A 22,508-nucleotide genomic window follows, 5' to 3' on the forward strand; every position below is an offset into this window, starting at 1 on the left:
AAGAAGTTATTTTAACTTTAATGAGGTAATTCTAATTCTTCCTAGAATTTAAACAGATTTAAATGTTATTCAATTATCAGTTCTTGTCAAAAGGTAAGTGCATTGTTAATTATTGATGATTATATACTCCGATACAAAAGTAACCATCAGAGTTTTCATCCTTGCTGTAATTTTTTTTTGACAGCACCGGATATACTAGTGTTGAGTTAATAATTACAGATCATTCATTATTTTGTGGAAACACAAGCTTCGACAGGGAAAGATACTACAGTTTCCAGAAATTAAAGTGGTAATTTCCTTCTTAATAACTTAAAAATGATTGATATGATTAATGATATTGTTTGTATTTGACGGACGTTTTAATAAGGTTTACATTTCCTCCCTAGGTGGCGTTAGTGAACAGGAATCATGGCATATAAAAGATAGTTACATCGCAAGAGGATACCAGAGCTGTTGCGTGGTATAATAAAGGCTAAAAATCGGATATGTAGACAAGGCGAAACTTGCGAAAAACATTCAAAAACAGCTCCTCGATTATGAAAGAGTATTCAATGGAATAAGAAAGCGTGTACTGTATTGCATAAGAAAGATTATGGAGACTGGAAGACTGGAAGTGATGTCATATATGGAGCATGTACACCGAGTTTTCCGTGTTGCCCGAACAAATTAATTAGTGCAACGTCACAACCGATATGGATACCCGCCTCTATTCTACAGATGCTTACACACAGGCTACATACTTATAAGGTTCAGATGTTACAGGAGTTGAAGTCTGAGGGTGGACCCAAACACAAGAACCTTGTGGTGAAAATATTCGATTCGGTTGTTTGCTCTGTTAAGAGTACCTGTACTGTTTGGATGCAAGCTTCCTCCAAAGCATTATTTTCACAGACAAAGCCATCTTTGATTTCAAACACTCACAAATATTGCGAAATTCAACGTGATTCACTAAAGTCTCAATTTCACGAATATGTCATTAATTGCTTTATTTTATTTTTGTTTTTTTTGTTAATACTGTGATTTACAAATATAAATAATCAATTATTACTATTTATTTATTCTGTTAATCATAGTAGATCCATGAAATATGTGTTGTATTTCAATTTATTAAAATCAACGAGGAAATTAGTAAATGATTGTATAAAGACAGTTGAATACTACACTGTGAGGTACGTTGCTATTTGTTTATTTTATAATGTCCATGAAATACGTGTTGCATTTTAGCTTTTATTAAAATCCAGGAAGAAATAAGTAAAAATTCTGGGAGGACACAACAACCGGAAAGAGATCTTCCAGAATTTTTATAGACTTACAATATGAACCGGCAAAGACTTTACATTCTTCCATCTGAAAATATCAATACAAATTTAAGAATAGATGTGAGATGCTACTCGTGGACTGTAACAGCATATCAAAGTGAACTGCGACAAAATAAAACTCTTTCAAATATCATAAATTCAAAATTCCACCTTAAAGAAAAATAATGTAGTTGTGCATTAATAGGTATGTAAATATATTAATTTAAAAAATATGTATATCAAATTGTGAAAATATACACTCATTGATCAATGAATTATAGCAACCCCATCCATAATGGACAATGGCGCATAGCTCGCAGTATAAAAAGGCGAACAGCTTCCTACGTTACAGCAGTGGTAATTTGCATCTGATTGTGCAAGTTAAAGTGCTAAAGTGGCAGTTATGGGACATAGTAAATATATCACGGAATTTCAAAAAGGCATGACTGTGGGAGCTCGTGAATCGGGTGCTTCCATATCAGAAACGGCACGCCTTGTCGGTTGCTCACGCCACACAGTGGTTAAGGTGCACAAAGAATGGTGTCGAACGGTTCAAACCACCTCACGGCGACAGAACTCTAAAGCAGCATTTCCCAAACTGGGGTCCGTGGACCCCAGTTTGGGAAATGCTGCTTGGGAAATGGACCCCAATTATTGCGTAATTGACCCCAAATAATGCATTACTTATTTTAATGATTAGTGTATATTAGTGGATATAATTGTATACATATAGTATTATCATTATAATTGTATACATATTTCAAATTATTTGTGATATGTATAGCAAATTGATGATAAATAAAATTATTATTATGTTTTTGTATAAAAATAAGAATAAAGTTGAGTTGTTTCACACATTAAACTTTGAATTTTCTTTTCAGGAAACCTAGTGTTCATACTGGGTTTTCTTTTATTAAGGTGGTCCGCAAACTTGTTTTGATTTATGAAGGGGTCCGTAAATCTCAGTAGTTTGGGAACCGATGCTCTAAAGGATTACGCAAGGTAGATGTTCAGAGTTATTGAAAGGTACAGTGCGTTGCACAAGCTCAACGGAAAATCACTGTTTGGCAGTTGACATCGCAATACAATATAAGAAAAATATCCCAAATGATGATACGCCGCACACTTAGACTTATGGGAGGTTCCACAGCAGACGATCCAAGAGAACCCTCTCCTCACCGGTGATCATCGTTGACAGCGAATGCTGTGGTGTCAAAAACACACTGTTTGGACACTGGAGGACTAGAAAGGAGTGTGTTGGTAGGATAAGTACAAAAATCTGGTGCAACACGCCGCCGGACACTTTCGTATGTGGCGCAATCAACTTGAGTTCATGGACCAATCGCGCTCTGTGCCAACTATCGAGAAAGGTGGCGGCGGTTGCTTAATATAGGGCATGTTTTTCTGGCAAGGACTAGGATCCCTGGTGCGTAAGGGATAACGTTTCACTGGTGAGGTCTACCGGCAGCTTTTAGTACACCACGAGAACCCTGCCATGTTGTATTTTCTCGGACAGAAACTGGATCTTCCAAGACGATAATGCGCGTGTCATCGGACCCACACTGATCACGAGTGGTTCGACAAACACAGTGAAGATATCACCCATCTTGATTGGCTTCCAAATTCGCCTGACCTCAATCCGATTGAACACCTATGGGATGTTCTGGAACGGGAAGTGAAGCTTATGGACACACAACCGTATCTGTTACGATACTCTGGAAAACCTTGCAGACAGCAGGGCTGCAGATCCCTACGAACGTCTTCAGACATCTAGTGGAGTCAATGCCTAGGCAAATAACACGTGTTATCCTTGCAAACTGTCGCCCAACACGGTATTAGGTAGGTGGTCATAATTCAGTGATCACTCAGTGTATCAGAAGGGATACACTGAGACACAAAGAAAATTTTCAATTTTTAATATATCTAAAGTAAATTTGTTTTTGGTAACAGCCGTATTGCCCCTACATTTTGAATTATCGTACTTGCGTGCCAGACGTTGAATATTTCCATCCGTACAATTTAAATAAAGGAAAACTGATACAAGGAAGTCAGGATTATTCAGCATTAGCCTTAAATAAAATTTCACCCAAGTATATGTCTACCCCTACCTTCAAGTTACATTCCTTCTATAAGATTAGATAGAAATTTATTCCAACAGTTAATAACTCTTATGCGAAAGGAAAAATTTCTTACATTCAGTCCACACTATCTTTCCTTAATAATATTCTGTAGATTGCGTTACGTAGAAAGGAAAAAATTCTCTTTATCGTATAATTTGATTTCTGTGCAGATACTGCTGCAGTGTATCCTTAATAATGGATTCCATGAACTCCTGCCACACACAAGTTAAACTTACAGATCTTCAATTTCCTATTGCGACATGGAACGATACCTGTAAACCGGAGATGTATTTGCATGTCTACTACATAATGGGATTTCACCTAAGTTCAGAGATATAAATAAAGGTTTGGCTGTCTGTCCTGCTCTGTATTTTAAAATGACTGAATAAATTCCATCAGCACCTCATGCTTTCACCCATTCATGTGTAATAATTTCTCTTCCAATGCAATTTCAGGGATCGCACATCCATTTTCGTTTCCAATATCTGTAGTTTGAGCCAATATTTCCATGGCAAGCATAAAAGAATGATCAGATAAAGTTGAGGCAAAAATTTATTTGGTGCTCAGCAGCTATCCGCATAGGGTCATCCCTAATGTTACTAAAGCTGTCACGTAGTGGCCCAACAGGATGAATATCTTCCTTCTCTACCCTAGCTCTTACACAATGGTTACGAACGATATCTTTCCGCACGCAGTGAAAACCTTTGTGTTCGAAGTCTCCGAAGTCGGAAGAAATTTTTGTCAACTTTTCACAAGTGTGGCCGAGTTAGTCGATCTCGATCGAGAGTGTACGATTTTTTTTCCAGAAATTGGGTTTTACATCCAGAAACACAGGAAAGTCAACTACAGCATATATGGCATTTATATAGGTGTAATGATGCCTTAGTCGCTTTGAGAAAAAACAAACACACCCACTCTTCATCTTTTAGTGTTCGCATATACAAAAAAAATGCCTGTCGTTGCATTTTGCCCTCTACCAATGTCTTTTCAAAATCTGCCTTAAAGTGTTTAGTGTTTCTCGATCATTTGCATCGTTCCACGCGACTTTCTTTTCTGTTAATAATTTATTCGGTTCCGTAGTCATCCATTGGTCTTGGCCCAGAAAAATAATGCTCTAAAAGTATATAAAAAAGACATGTTTTCAAAATTACTCTTTCAACATTTCCCGTTTACCAATTTTTACTTATTACATTCACTAATTGTGCATTTTTCACTGAAAAGAATTAAAGTTATAGGGAAATGATGACCTTGAACTTCGTCCTTTACTAGTCTTTTCAATATCTGCCTTAGCATATTTTATTCCTTAAGTAACTTAGTTGCAGATGAGTTATACTTAAATGCTCTCTTTAAGAAATCCCTTTATATCCGGCCCACAGTAATGTTTATAACCGCTACCTACTAAAGGTTCTTTAAATCAAAAGTTCGAAATATCAGTTGCATTCTTGGTAAAAATGAGAGGCAAAATTATTGTTCTGCTATGTGCCATCTCTGGCATGCTAATATAAGCAGCAGCGTCTATTTCTATTAGATTCAGAAATACTGTATACTGCTGCTATGAAAGTGACCCATCCACTCTTAGACTAATATTGTAGGGATTTAGTCGCATCAAGGACATACTGCGCCTTACATAATATATTTGTAAATTGTATGTATTCTGTTGTCTATTTGCTCTTTGTTGAACGAAAATCTAGAGTTTCTGGGAGTAAAAACCATGCTACCCTCGTCTGAGACCAACTAACTCAGCGACGTGAAAAAAACCCACAGAAATTCCTCGATTCGAACTCAGCTCTTTCCATCCGGTGTGGGGAGGACGGAGATTCTACCAACTGTGCTACCCATGAGGACTTTCCTGTGGAAACTGAAGACCCAGGATAACACATACACACACGCAATCCATTTTGTTTGCATAAACAAACTGTCATCATATTCACCATACTAATTTGTCTTCAGCTTCGTTTTTTTTAATACTCCACAAGATACTGGAAGGTATCCACAGGTATAGAAATCCATGCTGACCATACGGCATCCTACAGTTGCTGGGTATTCCATGTACCGGACCCGTGCGCTAGAATTGGTCTTCTTGGTTCCATTACGTCTCACAAATATTCAGTTGGGCTGAGATCGAACGAGTTTGCCAGTTATGGGAGGAAGGAGAACTCGCCGGAACGTTCTTCGAACCAGTACAATACCACTGCAGCCCAGTGACATGATCTTGAACGATACCTTCGTAGTCTACGACGGTCACCATAAACGCGTACACGATCAAAAATGATGGACCTGTACGAGTTTACAGCGAGACGCAAATCGATAGGTACTAGGGAGAGGGTGTACATGGGCTTCAAATCAAAGATATGAGGCATGTAGGAAACATGCCTCATATCTTTACTCTATCCCCTACGGCCGCGCACAAAGTCTGTCGTGCAGCAAGGTCTGATGGTTTCATAATATGAAATCCATATTAAGTATGCAACCCCGTACCCTTCCTTTCCGAATAAGTGGATTTTGAAGCGCGACTCATCGGTTCAGGAAACCCGTTTCCAATCATCTGGCTAATGGATCTCCTCTCGCGCCTACTTTAGGCCTTTTTGCTTGTGACAGACCATCAGCGTAGGTATACCCAGGTTGGCCGTCGGTTGAACGATAGCCCAACCACACTAGAGTCCAACAGATGGTGTATGTTGAATTGGGCCATGCAACTCCCAAGTTGTATTACGTGGTCAGTTAGTATTAGTATTAACATTAGTAGTTTTTTTTTTTTAGGAGCGTCAGCGACTAAGGCCATATTGGTCCTTATACTGTTTGCTGAACGAAAAACCAAAGTTTCCTGGAGGAAAAACCATGCCACCCTCACCTGAGACGATTAACTCAGCCAAGTTGTCAAAAATACCCAAAAACATTCCTCTGTCATCTATAGAACTCGAACTCATTTCTTTTCCACCTAGTGTGAAGAGGACAGCGAGTCTACCAACTGTGCTACACAAGATGGCAATATTAGTTGTTGTTGTAGGATTTCGGAAGCATTAGCAACTAAGACCATATTGCTCCGTGTATATTGTCTGTAAACTGCGTGTGTTCTGGGGTAAATTTTCTTTTTTGGACAAAAACCCGAGTTTCCGGGAGAAAAAACCATGATACTATCACGTGAGACGATTAACTCAGTCAAGTTTTCAAAAAGGCCCATAAAAATTGCTCCCCTCATCGACAGGACCCGAACTCAGGTCTTTTAGTAGTGACAAATGATCCAAGAAAGCAAGCTTATAAATCATCAGCTAAAAAAAAAAACTTCCCATATAACCTGTTCATCCCCTCCAATAATTTGTCTAGTTTTTCCTTGAATTTATTCAAACTACACGCTTCCACAAAAACAAATAGACGTTTGTTACAACAAACAAGAGTTGCTGCACTGCGGGGCTTCTGTTCCCCTAGACAGTACATTAGATTTTTTGGTCTAACCCTTTTGATTAACGACTCGTAGTTGGCCTACATGGGACTATCTGGTTGATTCGTCCATGGCTAGTTCGCTCTTGATAAACACGAGACACATCTGTACGGGAACACTGAACGAAGATGGTCGTGTCCGTGATACTAGTCCTTACCAATATTACCTCTAACGCTCATTTCCGATTGGAACTCAGAGAGAGAGAGGTATCATGTCTTCGGGCAATTCTTCACGCGATAAACCAGTCTGCTGAATGCTGTAGTTCCAGGCTCTGCTTTTATATAGATAGTACACCATGTGGAAACGACAGCAGCAGACGCTGCTCATGACATCACGTTAGGGCGATCCTAATTTAAAGCTACCTGTGTATGTGATAAACAAAAAATTCGAGAAAGTCTGAAACTGCCGAGCATATCAAAGCTATTCTGATATATTGCATCATTTACTGAAGAGTCATTTAATCCATCAGAATGGCAGCCCATGAAATTGATGAGTGCTGTGTCCAGGATTTTGAAAGCAGCGGAAAGTGATACCTCAAACTGCCATGAAACTATTCTATGCATTCTCTATGGAGTTTCGGTATTGGGTTTTTCATCACAGAAAAATGGGCAAACCGATCATAGAAAACACTAACGTCTCGAAGCATGGTCGCTTCGGCGGAAAAAAAAAGAAAATAAATGATCAACAGGTGAGTGCCGAAACCAATTCATTCCGTGGATTCCGTGATCCTCACGAAATTTTAATAAGGTGTGCTTGGTGAGAAGATTTGTTAAATTAAAAGAAATTTTCCTTGATTGTATCTTGAAAAATACCCATTAATACATAATAGAACAGTGGGAAGAAGTTCATCTCTGTATCTCTGTGCATTGGACTTTCCATGATAAAATGCAGGTCATTAAGCACGTGATGAATGACGCCTGTTCACATCGTGAGCCTTCAACTCTAAATTGATCCTTGTGGCAATGTTATCAGGGAGGTGCCTTGTATCGTGTGATCTCCAAATAAACGTGTAACAATTATCAACCTGGATTCATGTGCGAATAGTATTATAGTCTATTGGTCCAAGGAATCAGCCTTACTTCCAGTGGGGCCAGCCAGCACCACAAACCGTTCTCCAGTCATTGTCTTTCCATTGCACTATCGTCCTCCTTTGTATTACATTATTTCTATAGGAATCCCCAGCGCATTAGATTGATTCCATGCGAACCTTTCTTTGATGATTGTTTCCGATCGGGCTTTAAAGCAGCTCGATGTGCATTCGGTAGCAAAACTACAGTGTAGGAAAATTTCATCTCTTTACGTATGCACAGTTACTACTGTGAAAATCAAATCAAGATCAAGATCCGTCAGAACAAATATTAATATTTGAAACCATAATGATGCCACCTACTTTTGCGCTAAAACGGCTGATTTGTACATATGGTATAGAATTACCACAGTTTGTGTGCGCGGGTAACAGTGGTATCGTCAACATCCTCCCACACCTGGAAAAGCCCCGGAATCGAATCCCGTCCATGACAAGAACTTTTATGGGCTTTTTACACTCAGTAGCTGAATTAGTCAGTCTCATGCGTAGACAGCAAGGTTTTTCACCCGGAACCTGTGGTTTTTCGTCCAGAAAATCGACCAGAGAACACGCAATTGTTTTTTTTACAGACACAATACACATAGGTAGTTGAAATGAGACTTTCCTGGTGACAATAATATAATAGTTTAGTTTAGTTTTTTTTTTTTTACCACAGTTTAAAGTACAGTTACCACATGATGAAAATACAACATGTGCACACAGAGCTAAGGTTACAATAGTTGCATCAAAAATCTCATACTATGAATAAAATCATCACGAGTTACCTCGATTTTATACAAGAAATAAATAACGTTGCTTCCGATTGATACGTATTTGTCACACGTGCCATTAGCCTGACTTTGGTGATTACGGTCTCTTCATTAATGTGTAACTAGGCATCGATTAGTGCAAGACGTGACAACCCAATGATGATATATTCCCACAATATGAAAGATGCTAAAAGATGTACTTGTTCAACTCAGAATAATTTAGAGCCAATAAGGTTCAAGCTACGCGATTTATATAACACTTACGCACATTGGCTAATGGTCTGAATTAATTTATAGAATATCTTCGACTTTTAAATTAAAATTTAATTTAATTCGAAATCGCTATTTCTGGAATTTTAAGTCATTCTTTATTTGAGCAATAAATGTGTATAGATAAGTTAAAACATCATTTTTCTCCTTATTAGTAGATAGAAAATTTTAAAATAACTATTATTAGTGAGTAGATAAGTTAAGTTGTAAAATTTGAAAATTTATGGTTTCATTTTTCATAGTTAAATAGCAATGAAATAATCTTTTCCCAGTTTTTTTTTTTTTTTTATTATTTTTTTTTTTATTGTGCTTAATAATATTATTTAGTGCAGTTTATCTATCATCCGGGAGATAACTGTTAAATATTCTTGTTTTCCTTTTTAGCATTGCCAGCTGTCAGAGGGCGTTAGTAGTAACATATTGAAACATGTGTCTTTCGAGCTCATGCTGTTAAGCAGAAGGGCTCAGGCGCCCTTGACGTTTAGGTGCTTTGACAAGTAGCTTCGATGTTTTTGTCAGTGAGTTATAGTTATAAGTGTGAAGCAGCATCAATTTTTGTTTATTAGCAGCCAGTCTACCGAATCTTTTATTCATTAGAGCAGTACAGAAAAGGTAAGACAGAAGCAGAGATTTTATACCGGTACTGTATAACGTTGTTCGATTTTCTGAAATGATCTGTATTATGTCTCATTTTAGGTTTATAATTTATCACTTAGAAAAAAGTGAAAAAACTATTATTTTAGCAAGCTAAATGTCTATTAAATGTTGCTAAATCACATTAAATTTATTATTTGAAGAATTACTTTTAATGGAACAAACGAAACTGATCTTTCAAATAATGAATCAAAAATATTTTTGATTCATTATTTTACTGTTTAATTTAATAGTGTTATTAAGTGTATTATTAATAATTATTCTTATTTTTAAGATTGAAACGCAGGAAGATTTTGTAAATATTAATTCTTGCTACACACTGTCGTAATTATTATTTGCATAACTGAACTTTTAAATTGAGGTGCATTTAAAATTTGCAATAATGGCATGTGAATAATATTTTTAGATAGAAGTAAATTAAATATCAATATATGTGGCTCTCATGATTTTTCCTTCTTTCTTTTGGTGAAGTGCTGTTTAAAATTTAAAATAATGATGATAGTTATTTGATACAAAATGTTTAATAACATTAATGATTCAAAAAGTTTTACTTTTATACCTAAAGTACAGCGAGAGGAGAGGGCATTTTATAATTCAGAAAATATTGTCAGAACTGCATTATTCTCCGTTACTTTATAGTCGTTCGTCACTTGTTTAGAGGGGTTTGATTGAATCTCATCAAAGACTGAAGGAGTTGCTAAATGCTTCTTTAATAGAGGCTGCAGTTAATTGATCTCAGGAGGTGGGAATAGGATTCTCATGGAAGAACCTCGAGATCATTATTTTAGGATAATAATGATCGCCTCCTGAGATCATTTTTGTTAAGGTCCATAACATAAAAGATCGTGTGTATGAATTCAGCATTCTGAATAGAACAGTACTGAAAGGAATTACGATTATTGAAACTGCATATATTCCTATACTAAGCAGCAGTTTCTATTATGCAGTTTTTGAAACTGCATGAGTATACAGTAAGTACGAATAAAACCCCCCAATGTTTGTCTTTATATAACTACCAAAAGTATTCGATTTACCAGCAAACAGACTAAAAGTAGAATATTCAGTTATTTAATGTATACCAGTCCCCTCGATTTTGAATAATGCTCAGTTGGATAAGCGAAAGTATTTTCAGAATCCAATTTCCCAGATTAGTAATAAACTCTATAAATGATAATAATTTATCTATTAAAATTAGCTACAATATCTTTACTATGACAAATTCATAAATTGATTCTAAAATTAAATAATCAATTTGTATTCTCTATGAATAACAGCGAGAGGGTAATGAAATTCAAACCTCATTTTATTTTTAGAAAAATATTACAAAAATTCAAGATTTTCATAGAACTATTTCGTTTAAATTTCGCTGAGCATTAACATTTTCTTCCATTGAAATTATAAGGCCATTTTCATATGAATGTTCCACAACATCTCTTTTTAGTACGAGACTTTTCTTGGTGGTGCAGAAGCTAAAATATAATTTCCAACAAGGAATTGCAGGTTAAATAACTAAAAATGGAGTTTGCATGTTTAAATAATTTCGAAAAGGTTTAGTTTTGATGCAAAGCTTTTGCACATACAATCATATGATCTTATGGTAGTTAGGGTTAAATTACACCTTGACAAACCAAGAGTTGTAGCTGAAACCACATATATAAGTGAAAATCATTTTAATAAATCGATTCAATGGGCAATTTCGCAATGAAAAGCATATTGCGACGAACGAGGTTACGCCGTAAAAATCAATGCCAGGCTATTCTATTGATGTCTGAAAACGCAAAGAACTGCCGTCAAAATTAGAGCTGTGAGCTTGGTTATTCACCGCTGACTGGTAAACACGTGGTCTTTTCCGAGGCCAACGTGTTGCTACCAGCTGGTTTCTACTTTAAAGCCGTTGTTTGCGTCGCACGGGAGATCTCCCAGTGCTTGCCAACACCGCCAAGCAAGTACTAGACAGCACGGAGAGTGAATGCTACTAATATAGCGTTTTTATTAAACAGCGTCCTTAGACTTGAGCAATCCCTTAATATAATGCGCATGGCTTTAACGGTGCCAAAAGAAAAAAGTCATTCCACCGGCTTACATCTGTTTCAGTAACGGAGCAGTGGAAGTAAACAACCCTATGTACAGCAGACCACTATACACACATACGTATATACATAAAGTGTGTATAGGTAATCTCATCTACATAACATGTACACCCATGTGAGAAATTGCATTCGTAGACAGAGATTAGAATATTTAAAATAAGCCTCAAGTAAAGCTCGAAATGGCTTGGACCTCATTTCGGGATAAATCAAATATAATGCAAAAATTGTGTACGTATATGTACGTACGTACGCTATATTACTATCCAGGAACTCGACTTTAATCAAGTAATTCTTTATACCCAACGTGTGTACGTGAAATCTTAGAAAGCTATTTTTAATGATATTTTCTGTAACCCTAAAAGTCAAAATTTGAGATAAACGATACAAAAAAAAAAAAAAAAAAGAGAGAGAAGCAGGTGCGCGTTTTCGTAGTATCCGTGTCAACTCCCCCCCCCCCCCCCACCTCCCTGAACACACAAGAGGGAAAGTTCAACAGTTTGCCTATCCGCAGTTCAATTTTTTCACCTGCTTCCAGGTTTGCGTAGGACAGGACATTGGCGTTTCCGGAAACTATTTAGGTTTTTCAATTGAATGCTGTAAATAGATGTTGTTATAACAACAAAAAAAGAAGAAGAAAATGTTGGATAGCAATCAAACGAACGAGTTTTAGCGTGTAATTTGAAATTAAGTTGTTTTTTAAAACTCTAAAACGGAACATCATTATTATGACAACCTCTGGCCTTGGACCGTGAAGGGCTTTTGCAATATCATTCAGTTTGCCTATGTGTATAATTGAACGTTTGCAATAAAAATTCATTCTCTCTCTCTCTATTTCGACTTTATTTTATCGTGAACTTAAATTTGAAATGGTTGAAAGAAAATTTTTATTGAACAAAGCCGGTTCGATTTCTTATCTTTTAGCTAGCCAGTATATTCAATATTTCAAATTAAAACCAACTTTAGCCGGAGTATCTCTTTCAGTTATTGATTCTTCGATCTGGGAACTATATACTGCATCATATTGATTATTTAGGAAACTTCTGCAAATGTCATACTAAAATAAGAAAACGAAATCCTAACCTAAAACAAGAGGGGTAGATATATATATATATATATGTTAAATGACCGAATTTCAATTCTGGATTACAGCATGATTCAAGTATATATTTATTTTCTTTGGAAAACCTCCCCGTAATTCAGATAGATGGATTATGCGATTGCGTGCATCGTGTACCATACATTACACATATCACGATAGAGCTATAGTTTAATTGGTGTATATGTATTTGATCCTGATATCTCATACCGAGATGTCAGAATGAAATATGCTATTCATTCACGAAAAAAAGCAGAAATCTTGTTGAAATTATTTTATTAAAGTAATCAGCTTTCCATATCGTGAATGGAAAGTCAAGATATAAATTATATTTAGATAAATTTTGTGTGAGCGTATGTAGGTGTGTGACGTGGGACCAGAAGCCATTATGTGGTTTCTTTAGGTGCTAGCACTGTTATTTTAGGTTGATGTGATAAGAGCACTTCGCAGAGGATTTAAAATTTTCCTAAAAGTAGGTGGCAATAATAACAGTATGGGTACAACATCAATCATCAACACTGGTATATGTGGGCCTATCTTATTGACTGTAGTATGAAGGATGATGAAGGATGACGTTTGATACAGCCTATTAATCTAAATTATGTGAAATGCGGTGCAGTCTTGTTTCTAGAATTATGAGTATTATTGCAGTATTAATTGGTACTTTATTTATTCACATTAATTAATTAATTACTTAATGATTACTACGCAAAGTGACCTAAATTAATACCAGCGTTGAATAGAAAGAAATCCATTATAACGTTGTTTACAACAACATTCCATCACCTTTAACAGATAGCTCCTAGTTTCAGTGGCCACAGTTCGACAGCAGCTGATTTAGAGCAGGGTTGGTTTGTTTAGAATTTCACAGAGATAACTCGACGTCAGTATTTTCATGTTTGTATACTGCGTGTACTGTATAGTTAATTGACTTGCATTTCTGGATGAAAAACCCGAGTTCCTTAAGAAAAATGAATGTGTAAATCCTCCCAAGCAATCGTTCTACGGTAGTCGAATAATACTCATATGGGTAGGCCACTGAATTAGAAAATCGGTAAATAAATGATGGTAGTTATCAACATTTAGTTATATATAGAAGTCTTCCATATAATTTTCATGTTTGTATACTGCGTGTACTATATGGTTAGTTGATTTGCATTGCTGGATGAAAAACCCGGGTTCCTTAAGAAAAATGCAAGTGCTGAAATCCTCCCAATTAATCATGGATATGGGTAAACCACTGATTTAGAAAATCAATAAATAAACTATGGTAGTTATCAACATTTAGTTATATGTAGAGGTCCTCCAAATCAGAGTAAATTGCAATTTGATCAAATGGTATTGTGCAAGACAAAGTAGCAGTAGTAGTAGTAGTAGTAAATAGAGGTTAAAATCCATGACTGTGCCATTAGAACAAGCCGGCTCCATAAGAGACTCGTTGCTATGGTAATACTCTCCGCAAAGCTGTGATTTTAAAGACGTGGGTTAATGTCCTTTGCATATCAAAGCTAATTAGGTGTCATTAATTTCTAATTACAGAAAGTTGAACAGTAGACATCTTTCTAAATCTGTTAAACGAAAATGAAAGAACAAACTTCATAAAATGCTGAATACGAAATTTGCTCTCGTTCCCGTTTTAAATCAGCCCAAAGCGCCTATTATAACGGACTCGATGCAAGCGTTCCTTTTTTTTTTTTTTTAATACCGCCTATAATGCAGGTTGCGCGCGCTACTTCTTGTGATGCCTCTGTTGCGCCCTAGCAACAACGCTCTCGATGAAGTCACTCCGTAGTAGGTGTGGCCAAAGTTAAATCATTCAGTGTCGAGCACACAGCTGTAAATCGCAGTCGGCCGTCGTACTATTTCGACCGGCTTTCGTATACATTAATCATAATAAACGATTAACGTAACACATTAGATTCAATATCGAAGTTTGAAACATAAAACAAACAGCTATCGATATATAGTATCTCGATAGTCGTTTCTTTCATAGTGGATAGTCGTTTTATTTTGAGCTTTCAATTTTTGCATGGATAATCACATGATCTCCTCTCCCCCCCCTCTCCCTCACATTCGGTATCCAACAGAGAGTTGAGGGTGTATTCTTGAACCCTCTGAGTATCCTTCAATGAGAACCTTGGTTATGTTGATCATTAGGAAAAGACCTTGAGCTCGTTTTTCTATAGACCCTCTGCCTTGACACTCAAGTTTGGACAAAATAGCTTAGTTTAAGTGATAGTCAGTACTGTACACTCCCGTGCATTATAATAAGAATGATACTAGCAGAGATAAGTTTTTTTTTTAGTTGTGGAAGAATGATCTACGATAGTTGTTGTTATTGGGTTTTAGGAGCATCGGCAGCTAAGGCCATATTGCTCTGTATGTACTGTCTGTGAATTGCGTGTGTTCTGTGGTAGATTTGCTGTTTGCTGGAAGAAAACCCTAGTTTCCGGGAGCCAATAAACATGCTACCCTCGCTTGCGACTAACTATCTCGGCCACGTTGTGAAAAATTCCCATAAAATTCTTGACGTCATCCACGGGACTCGAACTCAGGTCTTTTCCAACCGGTGTGGGAAGGATGGCGATTCTACCAACTGTGCTACCTAAGAGGGCGATGCATGACAGCAAATCTTATATAACGATAGACTCTGAATTAAAAGCTTGTTTGTTTGTTTGTTATTTGGTTTTTAGGAGCATTAGCAACTAAGGCCATATTGCTCCGTAAATTAAAAGCAATATCCTCATTGAACACTTATGAAAAATATTAGGACACTAAGCTAAGAGATAACAAAGGCTCACAGATATTGATCACATCCATGAACATATTTGTTTCTTTAGCAAAATAGCTGGAAAACGGAAACGAAACCCTCATATCTCTTTCCAGTTAGCCCCACAATGAAACCGTTGGACTCAGATATTTTCCCAAAATCAAGCTGTCACTCATCGAGATTTGTGTAAGAAGGAAGTTGAAAACCGCAAGTCACAAAGAAAATATAAAACTGCCAGTTTTGGAGAAATGGCACTTTCGAGAATGTCACAATATTTCTCTTCAGCTCCTTTGCCATCCACAAAAACTATCAGACCAACGCCATATCAAGAAAAGCAGCCCAAACCATTAGTTTCCACCACCGCTGTAGCTAAAAGAAAGGATGACAACATTTTCTGCGGTTTTTATGGAAAACATTGACTGTTCGGATATGTCTTGTCAAAGGGTGTGGTCAAAGCTGATGTTCAATTTTTCTCATGACCAGTTGGCTTTGGTTTGTTGGATATTCCATGGCTTTGGAATGTTGAAAAGCGCTAAAATCCATCATGCTCAAAAGCCTGCTCTGGGGTATCCCACCACTTAAATTCGCGGCAATTCTTTCCTGTGTACCACGTGGATTAAAAATTATACATCTGTCTTCTACAGGTGACAGATGTATCATTCTGGCCAAATCCGGCACAGATATTAGCCATCAAGCAGTTCGTGCGAGAAGTTTGGTAAGCTTTACATGTTGTGGAAGCACCTCCGTAGCCAGGTGGGAAGGAGCAGCAGTGCGTAGCACACGCTTCTTGATAGACCGAGGTTCGAGCCCGTCACCACCAAATACGGAGGATGCGGAAAGGTCAGGGAATGACCACCGCACCGGAGCAATATGGCCTTAGTTGCTAATGCTCCTAAAAACCAAATAACAACAACAACATGTTGTTGAAACACCTCTTTGAGACACTCAGCACGAAGGACCTTTTTTTTTTTTTTTTTTAAACTGTCAATATTTTGTAAATTTATTCGCTGAGTTGTATTTTTTTCTCCTCTAGCTTGCACCCTGTACAAGAGGTAATTGTAACTAACAATCAATTGAATAAATAAATAAAATAGTATACCGGCACAATATTTGCGTAACCAACAAATGACACAAAATATGCTTATATGTATTTAATGCCCTCGTGGGTAGCTCAGTTGGAAAAATGACCGTCCTTCCCATATCGAGTGGAAAAGATCTGAGTTAGAATACCGTCAATGACGTGAGGAATTTTTATGGGCCATTTTCACAATATTGCTGAGTCATGGCGCAAGTGGCATGGTTTTTCGTCCGAACAACAAATTGACCACAAAAAACATGAAATTTACACACATTATGTACGGTGCAATATAGCCCTAAGTTGCTAATGCGCCTAAAACCCTACAACAATTTATATTTAATGTGCGATTAGGACCATCAGGTATCTTAAGGCTCCAATACTTTTGAAAAATATATTATTAGAATCGTAAGCCACACATCTTTCATCAATTGTCCAAGTTAATTTATCTCAATATTTGATAAAGCAGATGTCCTTACAACTATGCTGCCTCTAAAAAAATCATAATCAGTCTATACAAGACTTTTGTGGAATTCAGAACTCAAAATGAGTTTCCAGCTGAAGCAACAGCTCTATCGCACATGGAAACAGTCGCAAAATGTCAATGACCGCATCCTTTATTCAAGGGCAGGGGCTCAATTCAACCACTTGAAATCTGAGGCAATCAAATTGTACGTTAACCGTGATCTAGCTAAAGGAAAAATTCCATACAAGAAAGTGAGCCTTCACTTTCCTCTGAAACTTGATCCTGAATTGTGGCTAGATTTCGTCACAAGATTTAACCGTAATCCTGTGCCAAACTCAGATCTGGCTATACCAACATAGTTCACCCAGCACGAAGTGTTGAATATCATTCAGATCACAAAACAATAGCTGATCGTAGCCATCAATTCTCTACCTGCCTCGTCAACCACCGGTGATAATGGACTTCCCCAATTCATGTTCAAATGCCTAAATCCGTACATTATTCAGCCACTTTTAATTATCTTCAACTAGTTACTCTCGAAGCAGATTTTCCCACAGCAGTAGAAAAATATATCATCAAATCTTTAGCTAATTGTGTCTCAACGCAGTTCAGTCGCCATCGCAACCTAAACATTACCGACCCATCTCCAACTCCTCCAGTCTGCTGAAGCTCCTGGAGAAGGCCTTACTCCCCATCCTCATTAAGCAGATCTTGTCCACTAATCCAGCCTAAATTCACTACTCCCTTCCAAACAGATCAACAATCACCAATCTGCTAACGACCACGAGTACTATCTTGTCAGCATTTGAGAAAAGGCAAGAACTAGTTGTTACTTACTGAGACATTGAGGCGCATTTGATGCCGTCCAAGTAAACCAACTTCTCACTCTCCTGGAATGCCACTTCCAGATCACAGGGAACATACTATGCTTTCTCTTCTGCATGACAGAGTTATAAATCTTCATACAAGATCCGTCACTGCTGGAGTCCCACAAGGAAGGGTCTTTTCGGGCCTTCTGTTTTCATTTATTATCTCTCCACTGGTTGCACATTTTCGGTGTCTACTGAGCTATGCGGATGATATCAAGATACTCACTCCCATCATACTCAGTCAAGACCTAGACCTGGTAAAAGCGAAAATTAACAACACTCTCACCGCAGTCACATCTTACCTCTGCCAGTTTGGGCTCAAGATCAATCCTGCCAAGTCCGAATTCATGGCGTATTCACTGAAGCAAACTCCTTGATCTCTCCAGCCTTCGGTCGGCAACACTCTCATCCCAATTGTGTCCAGCCATCGTGATCTAGGGCGTTGTATGTATTCGACTCCAAACTTCCATTTAACGCCCACTTAGACATGCTCCTCACACTTGCTTCAAGACTCCGGTGGATAGCAAAACAACATCTCCTACATATCACCGATAAAAATACAACCGTGAAGTACATAAGAACAGTTATCTTTCCACCTTTACTCTATGCTGCCTGAAATCTGGGTGTCAGCGGCACCGTCAATAAAGAAACCACTGTTTGCCGCAGAATTCTGGCTCTAAAGTGGGCCAACAGGAAGCACAACCTTCCAGCTCTGATTCGCACCACGCAACTTGCCGACTCTCTCGGGATTCCACGGCTTCTCACCTTAATCGACAACCAACGCCTCCTAGCAACAGTGAAGATGATAACAGGCATAATGGCAACATCTTCATTCTGGGATACCTGTGGCTGGAGGATTTCCCCTGCTGCCCTTAGGGCCAATCCCGAGCTCTACCCGCGTTCAGCACGACTCCATCTCTCGAAAAGGTTCCTTCCTCAGTAGATGCTCAAACAAACTCAGGCACTTGACGCCGACCTGAACAAATTCGCCATTGACCTGACTTACTGGAAATAAATTATGACTAGCAGGACTAATCAGCAACCACTGATGTGTACCTTGCATCTGCTCCTGGCCAATTGAGCATGTGCTCTTATCTCAATGTTAAGCCAGCTCGATCAGACCGAGCTGGTTAATGGGAGCGCGTACATTAATGCTTTTTCTGTTAATAAATTAAGCTTTCTGATTCCCACGGGAAATACAGATATCGCTCAACTGGGCACGCATTGCTCTCACCTCTGACATTTAGGCAATTATTGGAACTGCTGTTGGTGACGTAAAGAAAACTTGGAATGATACGGAAGTTTTAATTATGGATACTTAAATTTTAATTTCAAACATTTATGGATTTATGTAAAACGCGCAATATGGGTCAAAAGTGTCAAACTTCATTCAAACAGGAATACCATGGAGAAATGCTGGCAAGAAAAAAAAATTACATAATACCATCTATTTTATTTTATTTATTATTTTTTTTATTGTCTCAAAGTCAACGGTTCTTTTTTTTTTTTTTCTTATATTTATCTGTAAAGTGCTAATAAATAAGTAGAAGTAGTCGGTTAGTCCGTGTTTTATTAATCGAATTTGAAACAACGTTTCTCGATTCGGTCTTATATATTTTAATATTACCCTTCACAACCTTCCAATTTGTTGCATAAATTATGATATTCAAAATTTTGTCTACTATAATGTACAGGTATTGGGTATACCCATCAGTTCCTTATTGTTTTCAAATCTTGAAAAAAAAAAAAAAAGAGAAATACCAGTATGACAACGAAGAAATAAAGTTTTGGAATATATGTATACATTTTGTACAGGTACTTTATAATAATTTTATATGAATACGTAATATCGCTTATAAACATGTAGTACTAGAAATATTTTATAATAAAAATTCAGTACTGTACTATTATACGATTTCATAAAATATAGGCTTAGGGGTTCGGGATAAAAATATTATGTTGAAAGGGGGTTCGCGAGTCAAAAAAGGTTGGGAAACTCTGTTGTAGACGATGCTTAAAACTTCGGGGCCCAGGCCCAACAGGCATCCATGTCCAGTGTGAAATAGCACGGGAACAATGTCCTTCCTGAAAGACAGTTTTTGAACTCGTCATATAATATTCGGCATATAATATTGTGATCTAACTGTTGTTTTATTCTAGCCCATCTCCACATAAAATAGTTGGATTTTTTTCCATCTGGCCAATATCCGGCACACTCAAAATTAATTTTCACATATCAATTGTGTGGTACTAGAATGACAGTAGTGGAATATGATAAAGACCTGGAGGTAATTGTGCAGTCAGATGTAATGCTCTCTGAGCAATGCAAACAGGCTATCAGGACAGCTCATGGGGTTTCGTCAATGATGTACAGAAACTTTGCTAGCAGGGACAAGGAGGTGATTTTCCCATTGAAAAAAGCCATTGTCAGACCGCGTCTTGAGTACCGTATACGGGTCTGAATGCCTTACTTTAGGAGGGATGTAGAACTGCTGGAAGGGTGCAGAGAAGGACAATCAGATTGGTGAAGGAACAAAAAAGTGCTGTTACCAAAAAAAGGCTTCAGTTCTGCAAATTGCAACTTCTGGAAACTAGGCACCTGCAAGGTGATCTGATTGAAGTGTTTAAGGCTTTGAATGGTTTGAATAAGCTAAATGTTGATGGCATTCTTCCTCTTTCTTCCTCTTGCTGAGATTACACACATAGAGAGTATAAATTCAAGTATTGTTGCAGGATAGATGTGCGGAAGTTTGCCTTCAGCCAGCTGTGGTTGATTGTTGGAACGGACTTTCATCGGTTGTTGTGGAAGTGGATAGACTGAATAAATTAAAGGGAGAACTAGACAAATTCCTGGTAGGTACAGATGGGTGAACTGTTTTTTTTTTTTTTTTTTTGGCTGATGCTGTATAAGCTTGCTTTCTGACATCATTTGACATTATTACTACTAAGCAATCCCAACAGCACATCAGTTTACAGTAAAATGTAATATCTCGATTACTCTCCATGTACAGTCCCTGGAACTACAATAACACCACAGCAGCACATTCATTGAGGATGCAACCACAACGCAATCCTGCAGTCTCGTCATGGTGGTCTATCTCTCTACTGGAGCCCCAATTTCTCCGATATGAGCCCTCCCGAAAAGCGTCAGTGGTCCCCTCAACAACTGCTCTGAATTACCTGATACAACATGTTGTTATATATACTGTGTTATATATACCACGAATACTGACAGACAAGCACCATAAACCTATAACTCCTACTGCAGAAATGATATAATTGTCCATTTTGGTCGATCGAAACAGTAGAAATCTTGCTGTAGAAATGACAAAATCAGATATTTAGATCAATCAGAACAGTATAATGACAGTGAGCCATTGAAGTTATACCTGCAGACCTAGCGCAATGAGCCAGGTAAGATAATTCCTTTTTTTTTCGTGCAGAATCATTCAACCAGTTAGTTTAATGAGTCAGTGGAAGAGGAATCTGGAGTATGTATCTTGAGGTTCTTTAGAATATATAGTGTTCACAGCATAGACTCCCGCCTATAATCAGAACGGCACCACTCATCCTGCTTGCTTCCACCCTGTCTACCATAATAATGTATCACGTCATGCCCTTTTTAACCATCATTCAGTATCTGGCTCATGCTACTCCAACTGTAACAAGATCCCCCTTTTTCTGAATAGTTGGACCGCAAATTCCGAAGTGCATAAAAATCTTCCTCTGCACTAATAGTTTTTCACATCAAGGACTAAAGGAGTAGCGATTACGAGCTTCTTTGGTCATTCCTCTTAGTTCAAAATACTGAACACATTCATAGCAAAGATTCTTCCAGGAGTCCACAAGTAGATAGTGTAAGCTCAGTGATTTCCAATTCTCTTAGCTTTGCGAAAAACGAACAGAATAACCATTGTGGCCGTAATAGTATGCACTATATTGCCAAAGGTACACCCCTGAGATCTGCAAAAAGAACCATACTAGCCATCCATTTGTAAGGAACAGATATAAACAACTGTATTCAAGCTAAATTAAGCAGATCAACGAAATACAGTAGATGGGCTGAGGTGTTGAGCTCAATGACATATTAGCAATCAATCTGTTCGTGCCATTGGAAACGTCAAAATTCGTGCCAAATGGAAACGTCACTTTGCTTCTACAGCAGAGGAATGTTCGGGCTGACCTCAGAAACTAAAGGAAAGAGACTGGCAGATAACGCTCAGAAGAGTGGTAAGTAGATCCCGTTAGTTTATGAGGAAATTCCAGTTATACTGAAATTACTTATAAATACGAATATAGATACGAGTTTATCTGATAGTATTGGTCAAATTAACTCTTGCACATACCTCAAGAGTATTTGTTTGTTACCGCAACAGAACATAGTAGCAAGATGTTCTGAGGGCAAAAGCATTTCAAATGAGCAGGTAGTAAATGCCAGGGAAGCGAGCTTAAATAAATTTAAGGGGTGTGTCAGGGTAGTTAACTATACAAGAACACTAAGTCTTAATTGTTTATACAGTAATGT

The 22,508-nt window shown here is 37.6% G+C and overlaps 1 protein-coding gene across 1 annotated transcript in view; it reads left to right on the forward strand.

The window, feature by feature from the left end:
• Positions 1-9,493: 9,493 nt before the first annotated feature.
• The window catches only part of LOC150080102 (monocarboxylate transporter 12-B-like), a 58,297-nt gene continuing 45,282 nt past the window's right edge, over positions 9,494-22,508 (forward strand). Inside the window, exon 1 of the mRNA XM_090381370.1 lies at positions 9,494-9,575. The gene's annotated coding sequence lies outside the window, so the exon portion shown is untranslated. The remainder of the gene's footprint in view (positions 9,576-22,508) is intronic.

The sequence above is a fragment of the Mastigoproctus giganteus genome, chromosome 9 (genome assembly GCF_048544385.1).
Source record: "Mastigoproctus giganteus isolate SK-2022 chromosome 9, ASM4854438v1, whole genome shotgun sequence".
Classification (NCBI taxonomy): domain Eukaryota; kingdom Metazoa; phylum Arthropoda; class Arachnida; order Uropygi; family Thelyphonidae; genus Mastigoproctus; species Mastigoproctus giganteus.